This window comes from Microcaecilia unicolor, chromosome 4 (assembly GCF_901765095.1).
Source record: "Microcaecilia unicolor chromosome 4, aMicUni1.1, whole genome shotgun sequence".
NCBI classification, from domain to species: domain Eukaryota; kingdom Metazoa; phylum Chordata; class Amphibia; order Gymnophiona; family Siphonopidae; genus Microcaecilia; species Microcaecilia unicolor.
In genome coordinates, this window is record NC_044034.1 from 214,869,807 (window position 1) to 214,892,102 (window position 22,296).

General features: G+C 42.7%; 2 protein-coding genes across 5 annotated transcripts in view; one reads left to right on the forward strand and one right to left on the reverse strand.

The window, feature by feature from the left end:
- Positions 1–22,296, forward strand: part of LOC115468996 (mucin-2-like) — a 38,928-nt gene that overhangs the window by 11,331 nt on the left and 5,301 nt on the right. The gene's annotated exons all lie outside the window — the stretch shown is intronic.
- LSP1 (lymphocyte specific protein 1) overlaps positions 10,513–22,296 on the reverse strand; it is a 257,446-nt gene continuing 245,662 nt past the window's right edge. For all 3 annotated transcript variants that reach the window (XM_030201230.1, XM_030201228.1, XM_030201229.1), the window contains one exon: positions 10,513–14,109. The gene's annotated coding sequence lies outside the window, so the exon portion shown is untranslated. The remainder of the gene's footprint in view (positions 14,110–22,296) is intronic.

Genomic DNA, 22,296 nt, shown 5'->3' on the forward strand with positions numbered 1-22,296 from the left:
TGTGTCTGTTGGCACTGCACCCCTTCCACCCCCACCCATGTCGTCGCTGCCGACGCTCCCCCCTCTCCGAACGCCCCCCCAACCAACTGACCTGCCGAAACAGAAGATTTTAAGAAGGAAGACGGTACTGCAGGCAGCCAGCAGGCATTGGCTGTACACTCTGAAGCCGCTCCTCCTGTAGCCTGACATCAATGCCCCTGCAGGTCGAACCCGTAGAGTAACGTCAGAGGCTACAGGAGGTACGGCTTCAGTGTGTACAGCCAATGAGTGCTGGCTGCTTGCGATGCTGTCTTGCTTCTTACAATCTTCTGTTTGTGTTTGGGCAGGTCAGTTGTGTGGGTGGGCGTTCTGAGAGGGGGGAGCGGCTGCAGCGACGACCTGGGTGGGGTTGGAAGGAAGGTGTAGTTGGTGCGGAGTAATCGTGGGGGGGGGGTGGAGCGTTCACTGCCTCTGGGGGTGCATGGCGGCAGGGGCGGGGAGAGAGGTTACAATCTTCTGTTAATGTTTGGGCAGGTCAGTTGTGTGGGTGGGCGTTCGGAGAGGGGGCAGTGGCTGCAGCGACGACCTGGGTGGGGGTGGAAGGGGGGTGTAGTGGGTGCGGAGTCATCATGGGGGAAGTGGAGCGTTCACTGCCTCTGGTGGTGCATGGTGGCAGGGGTGGGGAGAGAGGGGAATTGGTGGATGGCTGGAGGGGGGGCAGGAGACTTGTGCCGTTCTGTTGGTGGGGGGCGTGGCGGCAGGGGCGGACTTGGGTTTGTGAGTTCATTGTTTTGCTTCCCCGCCCTCGACGTCATCACGTGTTGACACGAGGGCAGGGCAGAGAGACATGGTGAGTCTGATGGCTTCACCACCATGAACTAACGAACTCTTTAGGGAGTTTGTTGTTGGCTTCAGCAGGTTGTCTTCAGAACGCTGAGGTAGCATTTTATGTACAGATGGGGCGAGGCTGAGGGCGGGTCTATGAGTGAGGGTGACTGGTCCTGATAGCCTAACCTAGGAAGACTACAGGAGTTCAGTGCTTCACTGCCACGGAGTGAGCTTCAGAACGTTCAAGGTGGGATTTATTTATATAGGTATTGGCCATGCAGTGGCTTGTGTTTCCAGTTGTTATACCTGCATTATATGTCATGCTTTTTATATTCTATTTTTGATTGAAATGTTTTTGACCATTTTCTTTGCAAACTTCAATTAACATAGGCACTTTGCTTTTTAGTAATATAGTCATTCAGGCCATGCTTTTCATCTTCCACAGTTTGCTTCACCAGTTATTCCTGGTAAAATTTTGCAAAATGCTCAATTTGCGCAGAATTTCTCCCCTGTGCAGAATTCTGCACATGCCATACAGAATTCATCACAACCAGAAGGTTAGCGGCACAGATAGTGGCAGCTGGCACTGGCATCCTTCCTTTCCCTTCCTGTCCCCCATGCCTGCAAACCCCTCAGCTGCTCTCTCTCTTCTCTTCCACCCCACCTTCCTCCTCTGTTGCCCTGGGCCTGACTGCTAATTTGAACCACACAAGGTATCCTATAGACACACATTCAAATGAACACTCTGACACTAGTCTAGATTGCGCCTCCTACTGTATTCTATCCAGAGATGTACATTCTCAGAAACTGAGGGGCCCTCTCACCAAGCTGTGGTAGCGGCAGCAGCCATTTTTACCGTGTACCAGGGCCGTTTTTACCGCAGCAGCTAAAAAAAAAGGACAAAAGTCGACATGGCTATGCGGTAAAATTGCATTTATCGTGAGACCATGTGGGGGGAACACTGCCACCCACTGAGGTGGCGGTAAGGGTTCCCACAGTAACCAGGCAGTGATTACTAATAATTACGGGAATGCTAATAATTACGGGAAAATTTCCATAGCACCAGAAATGGTGCATGCTCGAGGTGAAACTATCACCAGCGGCTGTGCTGGGCTGGCAGTAGTTTCGGGTAGCCATGCAGCCACCCTTTAGTAAAAGGGCCCCTGAGTGCAGTAATAAAACATGACTATACCTTTGCAAAATTTTGGTAATTTCAATTATATCTGTTGAATATTGTAGCACATGGGTCATCTCATCCTTATTCTCTTATTTTCTTCTGAGACTAGAAAAGAAGTCACAATTCACAAATCTTGCTCTCGTGTATTCTGTTCTCACCCCATCTTTTGGATACCTCAGTCTAATAGCTGCTGTGAAAGAAAACTAACTCTGATAGTACTGCAGAAGATAATTATTTAGTATAAGTCAGTGCTAAAAATTTGGAATCTACAGATAAATATGTATACTTCTGATACCATATGATGTTAGTCCAATTACTAAGATTCAAGTTGCCATCTCCAAATGTTCCTCATTAATTGGATTTTTGCATATATTTGTTCGCTTTACTGTTGTTGTGCTGTTAAGAAAATAGTAAGATTTCTATTAAGCCGTACCTACTGTATACCACCTTGGGTGAATCTCATCATAAAGGCGGTTAATAAATCCCAATAAATAAATAAGCACGATTCTTATTCTGAGGTATATAGATTTGTGTTGTAGCCTATATACACTCGTTACAATATCATTCAATATCATAAACACAGCCCAGGATAATACACATGTGGCTCATTAATGTATATACATTAACACTTGGTTATCTCTTTTGTGAACTTGATGCTTGTTACAGTTATAAGAAACTCGGGCAAAAGGTAACAAGGAGAGGTCAAATCTTCACCCCTCATGTCTGAAAGGAGAACAAATTCTGACCCAAATCAGTTTCTATCTGTATGATAAGTTATAAATTATCTCAAGCAAATTTACAAAGACACTTTTAGTTTACATAACCACACTCTAACACATGCACATTCCCATATGCACCTGTAGCATCTTTTATATCAGATCACTGAACATGGAGGAGTAGCCTAGTGGTTAGTGCAGTGGACTGTGATCCTGGGGAACTGAGTTCAATTCCCACTGCACCCTCCATTGCCCCTGGTACAAATAAGTACCCAAATATACTATGTAAACCGCTTTGAATGTAGTTGCAAAAACCACAGAAAGGCGGTATATCAAGTCCCATTTCCCTTTTCCTTCCCTTTATTCTCTAACACCGTTCTTTCAAAACCTTTGATTCAGCTTAAAAACTGTGCACAGAAAAGCATTTTTGCCGATATCTCAGAAACTGTGAAAAGGGTAGGCTTTATTTATGCACAACAGGGTAACAACTAAATTAGTATAGAAAAGTATTTCAATCTGCATCAGGTTGCATGTGCCATGTGCTTTTGGGTAGTGCTGTGTGGGGATAGAGTAGCCGGACTGGATTAGAACTCCGTCTAGGGTAATGTGCGTTTACTATGAGCTGTTTCTATGATAAGACTTCCCATGTCTTTATTCCTGCCTTCTTTACACATTATCTTTGCTGTACGACTAACTTTGGAACAATGGCAGCTTACATTAGGAACCCTACCTAATTACAGCGAGTCATAGCATCATTTTGAAGTCTACCACACCGGCACATCCATACCTCCCCACACCTTATGAGTTCCTGAGACACCATGACCTCTCCTCACCATCAGTAGCTTCTACCTTCAAGGAGAACTCAGTTCTGAAATCTTTAACAGTGCACATTTAAAACTGATAAAGAGCGCTAAACCCTACTGACTTAAACTAGCTCAAAAAGCTATCACCATGAAGTGGCTCACATGGATTTGCTTAGCCCTCCTGAGCATGTTGGGCGGCAACCTACCAGAAAACTTAGTGCCTACTCCTATCCCCATAATCTGTAATCAGTCTAGAAAACCCTGTACTAACACCCTAATTGTAATGTCTGATACCTGCTAGACAATGCCAGTATATACCGTCAGAATACTACTGTGGTTACAGACCAGAACAAAGGGCTAACATTTGACAGCCTAAAAAACCTCGCTACCTTTTGCAATTAACCAAACAACTCTCCCCTTTGGAACACAAGTCTCAACTCATTCCTGTCCCACCCATCTATTTCAACACTAGATCTGTGGGGAACAAGGCTCTCTTACTCAGAGATCTGCTAGAATCGTTAGATATGGGCTTTCTGTTTACCTCAGAAAAATGGCTCACAGAAGTTGATAGTCCGATACTGCCCCACATCTATCCACCTGGCTATGGTATTCTTCATTCTCCAAGACAGGGTAAGAAAGGAAGCAGACTCACTCTTATCTTTAAGAGTTTTTTTCCACGTGTCTTTAGCTAGTTCTGGGATTTTACCTGAACTGGAATACATGCTATGCAAATTCTATGATGATTCAAAAGAGGCAAATCAGATCGCCCTACTCTTTATTTACCGTCCTCCGGGAGCTTGGTCCAAGGCAGAACCACTACTTGCAGAGATGACTTCGTCATGTCACAATTCTCAGGGATTATCTTCCTGGGATACTTAAACCTACACTTGGAAAATGATGCAAACACCAATGTCCACAACTTCAAATCATTCCTGAAGGGTTGCGCACTAACTACATTCTCCGAGGATACAACTCATGAAAAAGGACATATGTTAGACTTCACGACATCCTATCCTAATAGCTTGATTAGTTCATTCAAATGAAAGCCAGTACCATGGTCTGACAGTTTCCAACTGGACTTGACCATTGGTATCTGTATGTCCAGCTTAACCAGACACAAGTCATCCAAACTCATCTCCAACAGAGGTAAAATCAACGAGGCCACTTTCTGGTCGGAGCTAACAGATGCCCTCACTACCGCATCTCTACACATGGTTCGATCACATCCCACTGGGACACCAAGGTGAGAGCCATACTAGATAAAATTGCTCCATTTACCACTAAAAAGGTCAAGACATCCAGAAATTTGCCATGGTTTACAGAGGAACTATCCATCCTAAAAAAGGAATATTGACACCTTGAAAAGCAATGGAGAAAGAACAGAGATACTACTGATAAATCCAAATGGAAGTCAGCCTTCCAAAGCTACAAAAAGAAGGTAGCTGATTCAAAATGTCAATACTGTAGCAGCCTAATAGGTCAAGATGATCTTGACAACAAAAAACTTTTCTCCTTAGTTAAAACACTAGCTTCCACTAATAAGGATGATCATTCACAGAAAACATGTCCCACCGCCCAAGACCTAGCTGCTCATTTTGCCAATAAGATCCTCCAAATTAGGTCCAAACTGTCTAAAGCTACACCAACAGAGGAAAATAGTCCAATCGTAGCTCAACATTAATCGCCAAAGATCCTACAACCCAAGGACTCAAAACAGACCAAAACTGGGAATCTTTTCAACCACTAACAGCTGAGGATGTAAGATCAATACTGTTGAAATGCTCCCGAGTCAACTGCTCCCTGGATCAATGCCAAAACACCCACTCAAATCCATCCCTATGGAAGCAGTAAACTGGTTACTCAATGATCTCAATGAGCTGTTAAAAATTGGCTCTCTTTCTCCTGATATGGACAAAATTGTTCTTACTCCACTACTGAAGGGATCTAGGCTAGTCATAACATTGCCTGCAAAATATTGTCCAGTGGCAAGCATACCCCTTTTTACTAAAGCATTAGAAACCTACCTTAGTACACAACTCTCTTTTTATCTGGAAAATGTTTCTATTTTATACTGGTCACAATTTGACATCAGATCATCACATAGTATGGAACCATCATTGCTAGTTCTAACTACATATGTCAAACAACACCTATGCAAAGGTGACATGCAGTCTTATTTTCAAAAAAGAAGGGCACCCATCTTTCAACACAAATCAGGAGATGGGCGTCCTTCTCTCAGGGTCGCCCAACTCGGCATAATCAAAAGCCGATTTTGGGCGTCCTCAACTGCTTTCCGTTGGAAGCATAGTGAAGGCGGGACTGGGGCATACTTAACACATGGGCGTCCCTGACGAGCACTTGGCCGACTTTACTTTGTCCATTTTTTCTTGCGACCAAGCTTCAAAAAGGTGCCTGAACTGACCAGATGACCACTGGAGGGAATCGGGGATTACCTCTCCTTACTCCTCCAGTGGTCACTAACCCCCTCCCACCCTAAAAAAAAATTACATTTTTTTTTGCCAGCCTCTATGCTAGCCTCAAATGTCATACCCAGCTCCCTGACAGCAGTATGCAGGTCCCTGGAGCAGTTTTGGTGGGTGCAGTGCACTTCAAGCAGGCGGACCCAAGCCCATCCCCCACTACCTGTTACACTTGTGGTGGTAAATGTGAGCCCTCCAAAACCCACCAGAAACCCACTGTACCCACATGTAGGTGCCCCTCTTTACCCCTTTGGACTATGGTAGTGTTGTACAGTTGTGGGGAGTGGTTTTTGGGGGGCTTAGCACCCAAGGTAAGGGAGCTATGCACCTGGGAGCAATTTCTGAAGTCCACTGCAGTGCCCCCTAGGGTGCCCGGTTGGTGTCCTGGCATGTGAGGGGGACCAGTGCACTATGAATGCTGGCTCCTCCCACGACCAAAGGGCTTAGACTTGGTCGCTTCTGAGATGGGCGTCCTCGGTTTCCATTATTGCCGAAAACTGGGGACGACCATCTCTAAGGTTGACCTAAATGTTGAGATTTGGGCATCCCTGACTGTATTATCAAAACGAAAGATGGAGGCCCATCTTGTTTCGATAATACAGGTTTCCCCGCCCCTTTGTGGGGACATCCTGCGAGGACGCCCTCAGGAAAACTTGGGCGCCCCGTTCGATTATGCCCCTCCAAGTAATTCTTCTCCAATTCGATAAGGTTGACCACACATAGCTACTTGAACGCCTGGATCAGATAGGAATAACAGGGACTGTGCTCAAATGGTTCAGTGAATATCTTTCAAATCAAAGCTATTCTGTCTAGCAAATCAACCAACTTTCCAACTACTGATCTATTAACTGTGGGGTCCCGCAGGGATCTCCCCTCTCACCGATCCTGTTCAACCTCTTTATGTCATCCCTTGCCTCAATACACCTGGAACTTAATGAACTATTATTATCCTATGCAGATGACATCCCGATTCTGTTAACGGTAACAGCATCAAACAAAGATCCAATTCACTCTGTAGTGAATGGTACAATTGCTGTTAGCACCTGGGGCCCTGACCAATAAACTGAAACTGAATGCACAAAAAACCAAGGTCCTGTGGTTCCAAAATCAGGAAGTTGAGGTCCCATCATCAATATCTTTGTCCAGTGGTCAAAGCTTTACAGTCGAATCTGAAACCAGAGTGTTAGGGGTCTTGCTTGATTCCTTACTCACCTTCTCTTCCCATATTAATCAGCTGTGGAAGAAAACATTATTGAAAATGAGACAGCTTCGTCTAGTCAAACCATTCTTCAGCCAAAAAGCCTTCACACTACTAGTCCAAATGTTAGTCCTACCTCACTTGGATTACTGTAATGTTCTATTTCTTGGTATTAAGTGTCAATATCAGGAAAAACTGCAAATCATACAGAATATAGCTGAAAGACTAATTGTGAAGCGTACGACTGGTAGCGCTATAGAAATGATTTATAGTAGTAGTAGTAGTATACAGATTGAATAGATATATTAGTGTTTCAACTCATCTAAATGAACTACACTGGTTTCCCATAGCAGAAAGACTCAGGTTCAAAGCTGCTTGTTTAGTTTTTCAACTCTTACAGGGCTTCACCTACGAACTGCTAAGATCACTTCACTATATCTTGTCCAGTCTAATAGTCTAATGCTAGCATCATCATTTCAAAAGACAATTTGAAATCAGATTTTCAGCTCTCTATTCCCTGTACTTGGAGTCAAAATATGGAACTCTCTACCTATTCCCATCAGAACAGAAACAGCTACCTCAACTTCAGGAAGAGGCTAAAAAAACCTTTCTCTTCCCAAAGACTGCTTCATAATAATCCATCCTGACTTCTACTTCCTTGAATCATCCACTATCCTTTCCTTTAATGTTTTTAGTCTCATGCATTACACCAATGGTCTCTATTTGTGCTATTTGGTCAGAATATTCCAACAGTTAAGTCTTTTAGATATCTCGGGGTCATTATTGATTCCGCATTGACCTTTGAGGAACAAGTATCCGATGTAGTGAAAAAATCTTTCTTTCATCTGAGACGGCTTCGGTCAGTCAGAAATTCAATAAGTAAGGACTCTCTCAAAACGCTGACATCGGCATATATTACTTCACGTTTAGACTACTGTAACATTGTATATGCTGGGATTACTCAAGCAAACTTAAAGCGATTACAAAGAATTCAAAATACAGCAGCACGTATGATCTGTAGGGCCCGGAGGGATGATCGAGCAACACCTTTATTGCATCATCTGCACTGGCTCCCAGTCGAAGCAAGAATAAAGTTTAAGGCTCTTGTCCTGACACACAAAGCCTTTCACACATTAAACCCTAGCTACTTGTCGAATTTAACAATCCCCTACACCGCTATGCGAACTCTCAGATCCCTAACAGATAACAGGTTAGTCATTCCCCCTCTTACTAAGGCTAGGTGGGAATCTACACGGAGATCGGCTTTTTTCTACCTGTCACCCTCCCTTTGGAATAGCCTTCCAAAGGAGATCAGATTAGAGAAATCTTATCTCCATTACCGAAAACTTCTGAAAACCTTTCTCTTTATAAGCTACGTAGAACAGAACTTAGCATAATGAGATAAGGTCAAAAAGACAAAGAAAAATGGGATAGCTTAACTGGATATTAGATTTTTAACTTGTATTGATTTATTATGTAGTTTATCTTGATTGCTGTGCTTTCCTGTCATGAATGGAATTCCTATGTCTGTTTATTTGTATATACCAATTTTTTTATATATATGTAAACCGTTCTGTTTTGCAGATGCAATAAGATACGGTATATAAATTAACATAAATAAATAAATAAATAAATAATGTTTCTCATACCTCTCACTAATACTACCTATTTTTGTCTCACCTAGAATATAAACTGCACTGAACTCTGGAAAGGAGATATTAGCAGTATACAAGAATTGAATTGAATTGTAGATAAATAAGCACTCTATTTTATAATACTTGGTTGTGGAGTTAGTACTTTTTATTGTTTGGGTGCTGTGAGCGTGGATCTAAAAATAAGAGGGAACACATTTGCTTCTGACACTTCACTGACTAATGCTGGTATTGCTAGAGACCAGTTTGTGAAGAAACAGTATGTTTTAAGCCTGTAAAATGTATTTGATCTTTTCCTGTCTTAAATATGTCTGAAGTGTATTTCTCCTGTTTGGCCAGCAGATGGTGCTTGTTTATGCTTAAAGCTGTTACAGAGGACTGACTTCTCTTTCCTGTATTTGGCACACAGATATTAGGAAAGTGCCTGTAGTGATATAACCAGCTTTTATTTGAAACTTGACTGTTCTGGGCTCTGATTGACCTGGAGTTTTGAAATTACCCAGCAGATGTTGGCTGTTGCTTCAGTTTCAGCCTGGGAGAAGGAGAGAGAGATCTCTTTTGCTGAAGCTCTGTGAACAGATATATGCCCCCGGTACTTTCTAGGAAGTATGCAAATATTTAGTGTTATAATTGATCCTTATTTCAGCTACCCGCTATTGTTTGCAAATTGCAGTATTTTGTTCCACAGTTCAATAATTTTTAAGAGAATAAATATAATTGTCTGTTCACCCTGTTTGTCTGGATAAAGAATCCTGGTGGTTTGTATGTTGGGTCTGTGAGTGCTTTCTGGGAACTGTGGGACCACTGAGAGTGTGGCTTCAGTAACCTAGAAATCACTGGGCATAATTGGAGAGTGGGAGACTCATCCAGAAGCGGTTGTGGCCCAGCTTGTGGGAGGAGGGTGCTAGTGTAGAGCCAGACCTCAAGGTGGGAGGGGGCCAGAATCTGAGGTTGGGGGCACATTTTGAGTGCCGCCCCGCTGCCCCCCCCCCCACCGTCACGCCTCCTCGCCGCTTCCCCTCATCTCCTTGCCACTTCCCCTCACCGCCTCGTCGCTCCCCCCACAAAAACAAATACCTTTGCTGGCGGGGGTTCCCAACCTCCACCAGCCGAAGGCTTCTTCAGCGCCAGTCTCTGGCGCAGCCAAGTTCGCTGCCCTGCTCTTCTTTCTTCTTGCTCCTGACGCTCCTTCACAGTTTCACATGAAGGAGCGTCAGTGTGCACAGGAGGAGCAAGAAGAAAGAGGAGCAGGGCAGTGAATGCGGCTGCGCCGGAAACCGGCACTGAAGAAGGCTTTGGCTGGCGGGGGTTGGGTACCCCTGCCAGCCAAACCAGGGACCCGGACGAAATTTGCGGGGTCCAGGCCTCTATGGCCCCCCATAGCTATGCCCCTGGTGTAGAGAACAAGTAGCAGGTGCAGGAGAACCTGAACTGTGCTGGGGATAGACCCTCTAAGTGGCCACCCCAAATGGGTGGCTAGGCATTTCGTGACACCGTTCTTTTTTAATTTATACTGTGTCCCAAAAGGTTATCTGTGTACACCCAAAAGGTTGTTATCTGTGTATGCCCCACAAATGGTGCTTAAATTTAGGTGTCAATGGGATACATGCATACCATGGAAAGCAATACTGGGTCTATTGGCATATGTAACATGCACATCAAGGAAACCCTCAGAACAGTTGGCAATGAAACATCTTTATATTCTTTATTATAAACGCATACAAAAAATACAAAACAGTGTGGCAGCTGTGAAAGGGAGAAACCAAAAAGCTTCCTGAAGGGATCAGAAAAGCTTAAATCTGCAAAAGATTCTAAACTGTGCTATAGCGAGAATGCTCCAAAGAAAGAATTCCCTCGAAAGGGAAATGATGATATCAACAGGAAATTGCATAGCTTCTCATCACACACTCTTTGCAAACTGGGGCCCCAGTGCAGAGGAGAGTCTAATGTGATTCATTTCGAATATGAGCAAGCAAACTCTGGCTTTCTGATGTCATAAATGGCAAAGCTAATTACTCACATCATACATACTACATCTATTGGTTGCGTATTGATCTTTCCTGTACAACAAAAGTAGTTTTTGCCTGCCAGAACATATCCTGCAAGGACATACAACTTTTAAGAATGAGGTGCCTTATGAAAGCTCATGGCCTGTCAATGTTGGCAAAAAGGACAAAGATCCAAATTGACCTTGGGTTTAAATTATTTTTGTGTTTTAGTTTCAGCAGCAAAGTGCATTAATTAACATTCAGCCCAGTATTTCAATAAAACAGGCTCAATCATAGTTGAGTTGCTTCAGATTTGAGCATATAACATAACTGGACATGAGGGATATAATTGCTCTTATAAAACATATCGATGTTTGGATAACAAATTATGAACATATAAAATTCCATTTAAGGGAAAAAGTAAGAAAAATGACAGGAATCTACAAATCAAAATGGTTTCCAGACTTTCCACTGAATCCCAGCAAGCATTCTTTACATTTACAAATGTTGGTACCCTCCGATGGTATCACTCAGATCAATTCTCTAAAAGCTGCAAAGCAGTACATAAACTGAAGTCAGCAGAAGCAAGGAGTGTTAGTTTGACCTCCTGCTCTGGTTTATATGTTCCTGATTTATTTGCTCATTCTGGGCTTAGTAGTTCTTTTATTCCTGTTTATACACAGGACTACACACTTTAAAGCACATTCGACTAGCACTACTTCAGTATGAAGATCACCCAAAAGGAAAGGAACACTGAGGAAAGGGACTAAAAGGCCAATGGATTTCATTAGCAGGGCTGTCCATTGCACAAGGAAAGCAGATTTCAAGTGAATGGCATGAAAATATTCAGTATCCTGCACTGCCTATGTCTAGTAGAGCTATAGATATAAGAACTAGTCACATCAATCAAGTATCTCCACATGCTTTTCCCAAATGTAAACCCTGGCCTACTCGCTGATTTGAAATAATAGAAGACCTTGGGAATCACCTGCTATACTGATTGTGGGGCGAGAAGAAGAAAAGTTGATAAAGTGGATCGGTTAGTCTATATAAGATGCCACTTGCCTCTCTCAATTTTGAATTTAAACTGACAGCAGCTTTACCAATCTCCAAAAGTGAATGAATCCATGAGCCTTATTCCTTATTCCTCTCAATGTAGATGTTTGCCCAAGCTGTATGGAAAACAAGAAAATTAAACCAAAAGTCCATTCCTCTCAAGACTGAGTGCTCCAACTGTTGTCCAGGGAAAACTTAAGTCTGCTTGCTGGAATGAATTCTTAATAAAGACTGTGGCATAAGCAGTAGAAAGGGGACGGCCACCAGAGCTTGACCAACTTTTTGACCTACATGACAATAACAGGAGTGCATGTGTAGGCCAGGGTCAATTCCCCTAACAAAAATATATTCTATGGGCCTTGGAGACAAGAGAACCATATTCGTTTCAAATGAGTTCTAGGTACAGCCTTGAAAATGCAGGATCTGAGGGGTAATTTCTGTGCTCACATGGGATAATTCAAGTATTCCAGATATGGTACATGTGACTCCACAGAAACCCTAAGAAGATAATTTATAATTTGGTACATACTTTAAGTGGTATTTTAAGACATGTATGTGGCTACGTGTGCAGGTTAATGACTCTTAAAATATCAACCAGCACATGCCAACATGATAGTGTGTACTCTGACAGTGGGTGTGCCCAGGGGTGAGTTTGGGCAGATCACTGGCAGGGGGCAAAAATATATACATAGATTATGAAATCCTATAATTTACATGCAAACGTGCAAAATATAGGTGTGGACATTTGCACCAGCTGTAGGGTCGGTGTATATTTTTGGGCCTACAACATAGGCACGTGTTAGGCAAATTACACTAGTATTCTATAAAGATGATCCATAGCAGTCTGTTACAAAATAAAGTGCTATTTAAGGCGCCTATTTTAAGCCTATTCTGTAAAGAAAAGTAGAGACCTACTTATTTTTATAGAGTACTAGCGCAAATGGCTGATAACGCACTTCAGTTTAAGATGTGATAACTTCCACCAACACTAGAACTGGTGTAAATGCTCACACCTACATTTTGCAAGTATATGCATAAATTATCATATTTCATAATCAACAATTGTACTTACCCACACTGCCCATACTCTGCTCAAACTCCACTAGAGGCCAACCGAATTTTGTGTTTGGTGCAAAACTGACCCAAAATCTGGATTTGGTCATGCTTAGGTTTCAGCCAAAAATGCTCCTTCCCATGCCAATTCCAATCTCATAATGGCTGCTGTGTCCTACCACAGAGGTCTCACAAGCCTATCTCAGGAAATCATGGCAGTCATTTTGATTATAGCGCTGGCACAGGCAGGAGCGACTCAGGATCACTCCTGCCTCAAAGATGCCATTAAACTATCAGGACTTCTAAAGGAAGGCCTGGGGAGAACCTCTGGGTGGTAGGACAGCAGAGTTTGTGGTTGGGGGGGGGGGGGCATTCGGTTTCTGCTTTGGCCAAAACCAAACAGCATATTTTGGCTGCAAATTCACTTTTGGCCAAAAAAAAATAAATATCCCAGTTTCAGTCGCCTTCTAAACTCCACCCATGTGGACACCCACAATAAAATTATGTATTTTATGAGGTTATGTGCTTGTGACTACTTATGCACATTCTTGGCACCTAAATTTAGGAAGCTCCTTGTAAAATTACCCCCTCCCCCAAATGTCCACTCCCACTAACCTTCTGTGTCTGGTTCTCTTTCCATGCTTCTGTTACACTTGTTCTTATTTTTGCCTGTACTTATTTGAAAGGTATTAAAAGGACAACTGGGAGGTAGAAGTCCAAAGATATATCTTAATCCTCAGAGAAACTGATAGGATTAAAAACATTGTGAAGGTTAACAGTAAATTAGCAAAACAGACTATTTCCATTGATAGGGCTTCTGGGCCATGAGGAGAGAATGAGGAGAAAGATATAAATCAGAGATAATGTCAATTACCAGAACAGCTAATGGAAAAGAAAACGTTCTTCTGTTTGTAAAATCAAAATAATTCAAAAGAAGCAAAAATCCCATTCAGGAAGGTTAAAGTCTTCTTATTTTTCTAATCAGGCTTTTATTTTCCTCCAAGGAATGAAAGCCTTTCAATGGCACAAAACCTCTTTATCTATAGGAGATAAGACTGCAGACAGCTTTGTAAAAGTCTCAGACAGCTTGCTAAGAAGGATCCTTCTGGGATAGTGGTGTGCAAAGCTCCAGAGGGGAGGAGGTTGTTCCTGGTTTCCTCCAGCTGAGGCCATAACCAGCTGCAAAACACACAACCAAGATATTGTAAATGTTGATGACAAGGACATGAAAAGCAAACAAGTATCACTTGGTTCAGCATCATCTTGCTACTCCATGAGGAACAGTCACATACCTTTATTTTATTTTTTGAATTTTATATACTGCTACAGTGGCCATCGTCATGCAGAGAAATGTACAAAATTAAGAACATTAAAAAAAATTAACATACCATAATAAAACCAAACTGAAAATAATCAATACAATAAAGAGATATAAAATAAAATGTCCATTTTATTACCGCTTACGTCAATAAATCAATCTATACCCCAGCTTTTAATTTCATGGAAAAGGTTATATTTTCACATATTTTGGGGTCCTTTTACTAAGGTGCACTGAAAAATGGCCTGCGGTAGTGTAGGCGTGTGTTTTGGGTGCGCACCTGCAAAAAATGCCTTTTAAAATTTTTTGCCAAAAATGGACGTGCGGCAAAATCAAAATTGGTGTGCGTCCATTTTGGGTCTGAGACCTTACCGCCAGCCATTGACCTAGCAGTAAAGTCTCATGCGCTAACCGGGCGGTAATGACCTATGTGCATCAAATGCCACTTGGCGCGCATCCAAAAATAAAAATTTGTTTTCAAACGCACATATCGGACACGTGCCAAAAACGAAATTACCGTAAATGCCACATGGTAACTCCAATTTGGCGTGCACAGACGCTTACGCGGCTTAGTAAAAAGGCCCCTTAATGAATCTTTTATAATCTGCTCCCATCTGCACCGCCTTCAAAAGACTATCCCACCAAATGGAGCCATGACTGAGAACATTTTAATGAATAAAAAGATTCTCCACACTTCTTTCACCACAAACACTTTCAAAGAAGAAGGTCTTCACTAGATCCCCATCAGAATTTTACTACGAGTTTATCGGCAGTGTAATAAAATTAACACAGACAACCTACCCAAGCTCACCACTAATGGTTATGTAACATCCTATTTAACAAATCAATGACTAACACATTATAGTAAAGTTGCTGGTCCAAATGCAGGTGAAGACCGCATAATAATCACAATTTAAAATAAACTTTCATATCTATTGTTGATATGTATGTTCCCATATCAAAAGTCTCTCTGTCAGATGCAGCCAGGGCCACCGAGAGACTGGGCTGGGCCCAGGGCAAGGCCACCCCCGGGGCCAGGCCGCCGCCGCCTCCCCCCAAGGTTGTCGTCATTGCCCCCCCCCCTCCTTCCACCACCGGGCCGGGCCCCCCCTGAATTCAAATCATAGCGCCTCACCTCGACCTCGCTCCGTGTGAAAGAAGAACGACAGCGGCAGTCTGCCTCCCTTCGGGCCTTCCCTCCCTGTGTCCCACCCTCGCGCAAGTTACGTCAGTTGAGGGCGGGACACAGGGAGGGAAGGCCCAAAGGGAGGCAATCTGCAGACTGCTGCTGCTGCAGTTCTTTCACACGGAGCGAGGTCGAGGTGAGGCGCTATGATTTGAATTCAGGGAGGCCCGGCCCGATGGTGGACGGAGGGGGGCGGGCGCTAGGCCCCCCTTGGAGGCCAGGACCCGGGGAATTTTGTCCCCCCCTGCCCCCCCCCCTCGACGGCCCTGGATGCAACCCAGGATTTTCTTGTGTCCTATCCATCATAACAGTGTTCATCATTTGCAGACAGATATCTAGACTATTGAGCTGAAATTCTGCATCATAGCTTTTCTGACATAAGATTCCTCATGTTCCTTTGGATTTCCAGTTCAACTAGGACTTTGATGCCATGAGCTTATTTGGTCTGATTTTATTCCCTTGTTCTCTTTCTTATGTATCTTGCCGTGCTAGGGGGACAAAGATCTCGGCTCACTTTGGATCTTGGTATGTGTACCTCCTGAATCATCTCTAGTTGTTCAGAATCACTTAAATGGATGAGTCATTCGTTTAAGTGACACCCACACTAACAGCAGTATAAAGTTAATGGGCCCTTTTACTAAAGGGTTGCTGCGCGGCAAACCGGAACTACCACCGGCCCAACACGCGTGCCAGTGGTAGTTCTGCCTCCAGTGCATACCATTTCCGGTGCTACAGAAAATCAGGTCTGATTTTCTAGCGCAGGGGTTACCAGCCGATGAAATAGAGAAAAGCAGAACTAACAAAACAGAGAAACTTGACAGCAAATAAGGGCCAAATGGACCATCCAATCTGTCCATCTTCAGTAATCATTAACTCCTCCTTTTCCTAAGGGATTCCACGTGCCTGTCCCACGATTTCTTAAAATTTTGATACAGCCCTCGCCTCCACATCCTCCACCAGGACGCCATTCCATGCATCCACCCCCCTTTATGTGAAAGAGTATTTTCTTAGATTCCTCCTAAACCTACTTCCTCTTATGACCTCTCATTCCAGAGTTTTCCTTCATTTGAAAAAGGCTCACCTCCTGTACATTAACGCCACGGAGATATTTAAACGTCTCTATCATATCCCTTCACTCCCACCTCTCTTCCAGTGCATACATGTTGAGGTTCATGAGCCTATCTCTATATGTTTTATGATGGAGACCACGTACCAATTTTGTAGCTGCCTTCTGGACCGACTCCATCCTGTTTATATCTTGCTGTAGTGCGGTCTCTAGAACTGCACACAGTACTCTAAATAGAGCCTCACCAGAGACTTATACAAGGGCACTATCACTTTTTTCCTATTGGTCATCCCTCTCCTTATGCACCCAAGTATCCTTCTGGCTTTGACCATTGCCTTTTCTACCTGTTTGGCCACCTTAAGGTCATCAGACACAATCAGCCCCAAGTCCCGCTCTTCTTTCGTACACAGAAGCACTTCACCCCCTATATTGCACTGTTCCCTTGAATTCTTGTTACCCAAAGTAGTCTCTTGTCATGCAGAATTTATTAGGAGTGGCCTGACATCAGAAAGCAGCCTTTGCTTAACAAGACTAGTAGAGAAAGTATTAAAAGTTCATTAGGACTGTAATATGCATTCTGCATTCCCTCTGCCTTCTTGAGCTGACGGAGAAGGGTGGAAGATGAAGTATCCATTGCACAACCTGAGTTAGGGTTGCCCCTAACTGCAGAATACCTACACCTGCAGGTAGGTGAGAGTTCAGCAGTTTATACATACCTGGAGCAGGGAAGGCAAGACAGAATGATAGGGAAATAAACAGAAAGTACAGGAACGTGAAAATGGAAAAACAAAACAGAATCACAGCATCTCCCATCCCAGTTTGCCCCTAGAATATGTCAACCTGGCAAGTTTGATCACCCAAAACTGTGGACCCCTTAGCTGAAACAGGTCTGCAACACCCGCTATAGGACATGGGAAAACTGTAACCTGCCAGTCACTCACATTTTGCAATGAACACATGAGTTCTCCATGAATGTTACGGAAGAAGGAAAAGAGCTCAAATGTTAGATATTAAATTAGTCTAAAGACTGCCATGGTGTGAGTGCTTAGTATTACAGAAGAGGTGCTGACGTTCAAATCAATGTATTAAAGCATTTTGCAATAATTTTGCCTTTTCCACACACTAAGGTGTCCTTTTACTAAGGCGCGCTAGAAAGTGGCCGGCGCTGCAATAAGCGCATGGGTTTGTTGCGCGCTCCAGCCACTTTCTAGCATGGCTGAAAAATTGCCACAGTCAGTTTTTATTTTTAAACGCCATATGCTAATATTCCCATTAGTGCGTGGCCATTACTGCCAAGGAGCCCTTACCGTTGCCTATTTAGGTGGCGGTAAGGGCTCCCAATCTACTCCTGTGCTAATCAGGTAGCGTGCGATAATGCGCCCGCACTTTCCCATTTAGCACAGGCATGCCTACTTTCCTCCTGCAGCAAAAAATACAAAATATTTTTACCGTGAAAGTAGCGCGCACTGCTGCCCAGAATACATAAGTACATAAGTATTGCCATACTGGGAAAGACCAAAGGTCCATCGAGCCCAGCATCCTGTTTCCAACAGTGGCCAATCCAGGTCACAAATACCCGGCAAGATCCCAAAAATGTACAAAACATTTTATACTGCTTATCCCAGAAATAGTGGATTTTCCCCAAGTCCATTTAATAACGGTCTATGGACTTTTCCTTTAGGAAGCCGCCCAAACCTTTTTTAAAACTCCGCTAAGCTAACCGCCTTTACCACATTCTCTGGCAACAAATTCCAGAGTTTAATTACACGTTGAGTGAAGAAAAGATTTCTCCGATTCGTTTTAAATTTACTACATTGTAGCTTCATTGCATGCCCCCTAGTCCTAGTATTTTTGGAAAGTGTGAACAGACGCTTCACATCTATCGTTTATCGTTCGTTTATCGTTTATTCATCTTACTATATCATTTCAAATTGTAGTCACAAAACAAAAACGGTTTACATGGTAGTATAAAATCATGGTAAAAAACAATCATAAAAGAACTCCATCGAATAGACAGGAAAGCACACAAAAACACTCTTTCTTAAAAATAGAAAACACCAATTAATACTAATACAGTCATTCATAACAAAATACATAAAAAGTAAATAAGTATTCTTCATATTTAATATATAGATATTCTGCAAGTTTAAAGCTACCTATCCAATGCTGTCATTTGTCACAGATTATTTCCAAGTGTATCCTGGAAGAGGTAAGTTTTTAAAAATTTTCGAAACTGAATGTATGATTCTTCCAATCTGAGGTGTTTTGGAAGACAGTTCCAGAGAGAAGGTGCTAAGAAAAAAAATGCTGACTTTCTAGTAGACTCCCATCTGGCCTTCTGTGGTGATGGGATAATCTGTTGTCTGTGAGTGAACAAAGTGTACATTTAGGTGAATACAGCAGAATAAGGTTAGATAGATAAGCCGGAATTAGGAGATATAATGCTTTATGAGTCAGTGTAAGGATTTTAATATTTTATTCTGGCTTCTACAGGAAGCCAGTGTAATTGGAACAAAAGTGGTGTGATTCTATCATATTTTGAAGCCCTGCAGATAACACAAGCTGCTGTATTCTGGATCAACTGTAAATGTTTGATGTTTATCTTAGGTACCCCTGCATAAATAATATTACAGTAGTCCAGGCATGTCGTAATATATGCATGTGTTAGCTTACATAATGAGGCTTTATCAATTAGATTTCTGATTGAACATAATCTTCGAAGATGATCTACCCGTTCAACTCCACTCATTATTTTATAGACCTCTATCATATCTCCCCTCAGCCGCCTTTTCTCCAAGCTGAAGAGCCCAAGCCGCTTTAGCCTTTCCTCATAGGGAAGTCGTCCCATCCCCTTTATCATTTTCTCACCCTTGTCTGCATGGGATGCCTCAGCACGTCCCGAGGTAGTGACATTTTACCACGCAGTAGGCCTGCATTAGGCCAACTGTGCCTTTGTAAAAGAGCGCCTAAGTGTGTGTTAATGGAGGAGTGGCCTAGTGGTTAGAGTGGTGGACTTTGGTCCTGGGGAACTGGGTTCAATTCCCACTGCAGGCATAGGCAGCTCCTTGTGACTCTGGGCAAGTCACTTAACCCTCCATTGCTCCAGGTACAAATAAGTACCTGTATATAATATGTAAGCCGCATTGAGCCTGCCATGAGTGGGAAAGCTCAGGGTAAAAATATATATATTTTGAAAGGGGGTTATGCCATGGGAAGGCAATGGGTGTGTTTTTGTTAACCAGCTAGCTCAACATTAGCATGTGCTAACTATTTAACGCAGAGCATTTAGGGCCCCTTTTACAAAGCAGCGGTAAGCACAAAGCGGGCTCACTGCTCACTAAAAGGAACTACCACCAGGCTACTGCAGCAGCCTGGCGGTAATTCCCACTCCCAGCGCACCATCATATTCAGCGCTATAAAAATATATTTATTTTTATATTTATTTTAAATAAATATATATATATATTTATTTATTTATTTATTTATTTATTTATTTTTGTAGCATCAGTCTGTACCCAGCGGTAATCGGATGGTGCCGTGTGCTGCCCGGTTACCGCCAGGTTAGCATACCACCATCTCAATAGGTGGCGGTAAGTGCTCCCCCTCTCCCCCAAATGGCTGTGTGGCTTCACTTGCTGTGCAGCCATTTTTTAAAAAAAAGAAAGACCTACCTTTTACCCACTGTGGTAAAATGGGGCCTCGGCACGCGTCAAAATCCCACATTGACGCCAGGGCAGACCCCTTTTGCCGCAGCTTGGTAAAAGGGGCACTTAGTGCCTCCTAAACAGGAGGCAGTAATTGCTTCTAAGTTAATTTTTTGCAGGTTTCACACGCTAATGAAAAAATTAGTACAGGACCTGCAAAAAGAGAAAGCCCTATTTTAGCAGTGTGAAAAATGGACTTAGTGTGTGGGCAAGACCCAAGTTAAAACGTGCTAAGCCCATTATCTAATGTATTTTAATAAAAGGGCCCCTTAGTGTTATCTACAGCTGACAAAGCCCACTGACACTGTTCTATCTTGTCACCCCAAGTGTCAGCTAAGCCAAGTCAGCACCTCTAATACTGTGTGCAATTCTGGTTACCGCATCTCAAAAAAGATATAGCAGAATTAGAAAAGGTACAGAGAAGGGCAACAAAAATGATAAAGGGGATGGGATAACTTCCCTATGAGGAAAGGCTAAAGTGGCTAGGGCTCTTCAGCTTGAAGAAGAGACAGGAAAGGGGAGATATAATAGAGCTCTATAAAATAATAAGTGAAGTGGAATGAGTACATATGAATCACTTGTTACTCTTGACGTGCAATGAAGCCACTAAGTAGTAAATTTAAAACAAACCGGAAAAAATATTTCTTTACTCAACGTATAATTAAATTCTGGAATTCTTTGCCAGAGAATGTGTTAAAAGCAGTTAGCTTAGCAGGGTTTAAAAAGGTTTGAATAATTTCCTAAAAGTAAGTCCATAAGCCATTATTAAGATGGACTTGGGACCTACAGCTTATATCTAGGATAAACAGCATAAAATCTGCTTTACTGTTTTGGACTCTTGCCAGGTACTTGTGACCCAGATTGGCCACTGTAGGAAACAGAACACTGGGCTTGATGGAACTTTGGTCTGTCCCAGTATGGAAATACTCAGTGCGTATTCTCTAGTGAAAAAGGTGCCGGTACTCAAATGCCAGGCCACCCTTCAGAGATGAGGTGATCATTGAGAGATCCACCCCACAATAGCCAGGCCCCCTACAACCTCTCACAGAATCTATGACAAGGCAGAATTGGTGTGCAGAGCCTGAGCACTTTCATTAAAACTTGGGGACCATGGGTTAATTTTAGCAGACAATGGAAAAGGTGCTGGTACTCAGTACCCCCAAGTACCCCCTCAAAAAAAGCCCTGGAAATACTTATTTTATGTTATAACTTTAAATGTAGTAACCATGAAGGCAGTGCAAGCATTCAGGACCACTCACAAGAAGGTTGCAAGTGCAACTCAAAGTAATTTGAAAACACATTTATGGCTAGAGACACTAGTGGAAAAATACTTTAGTACATCTGAATGTGTATGTACTATTTAGTTTGCTGGGAAACAACCATGTCCTGCAAATATGCTTGCATGGCTTTGCTTATCTGTGCAATCTCTGACAGTAGGTTTGCTGTGATGCAAATGCCTGTCCAACTGAACTTTGATTGAGATAACCAACTATTTCACATAAGCCAATTAACAACCATCAGATTAAAGTTCCTAGTAGCCTGGACTGGATTTGAACTGACTAAAGGGTTCATGCTGGTGCCACGCTACTAAACCATTCAAATCCATCACTACTATTTTTACCTAGAATAAGTGGACATGGGGTTTTCTTGCTGAACACCACAAACAGCAAAAAAACACATGACAACTGAGAGAAGGACCGCCAAGATATGATTTTATAGCCCAGTTTAACAGTAACTCTTTAAAGTCTATTGCAGCCATTCCCAACCCAGGCACACCTAGTCCCATCGGGTTTTCATGATATCCACCATTAATATTCATGTTAGATTTGCATGCAATTGAGGCAGTGCATGCAAATCTATCTCATGCATATTAATTGTGGATATCCTGATAATCTGATGGGACATGGTGTGCCCTGAGGACTGGGGTGGGAATGGTTGGTCTATTGAAACCTGGTTTAAAATCAATTATGGTACCAGAAAACTGGAGGGTGGCCAATGTAATGCCAATTTTTAAAAAGGGTTCCAGAGGTGATCCAGGAAATTACAGACCGGTGAGCCTGATGTTGGTGCTGGGCAAAATGGTAGAGACTAT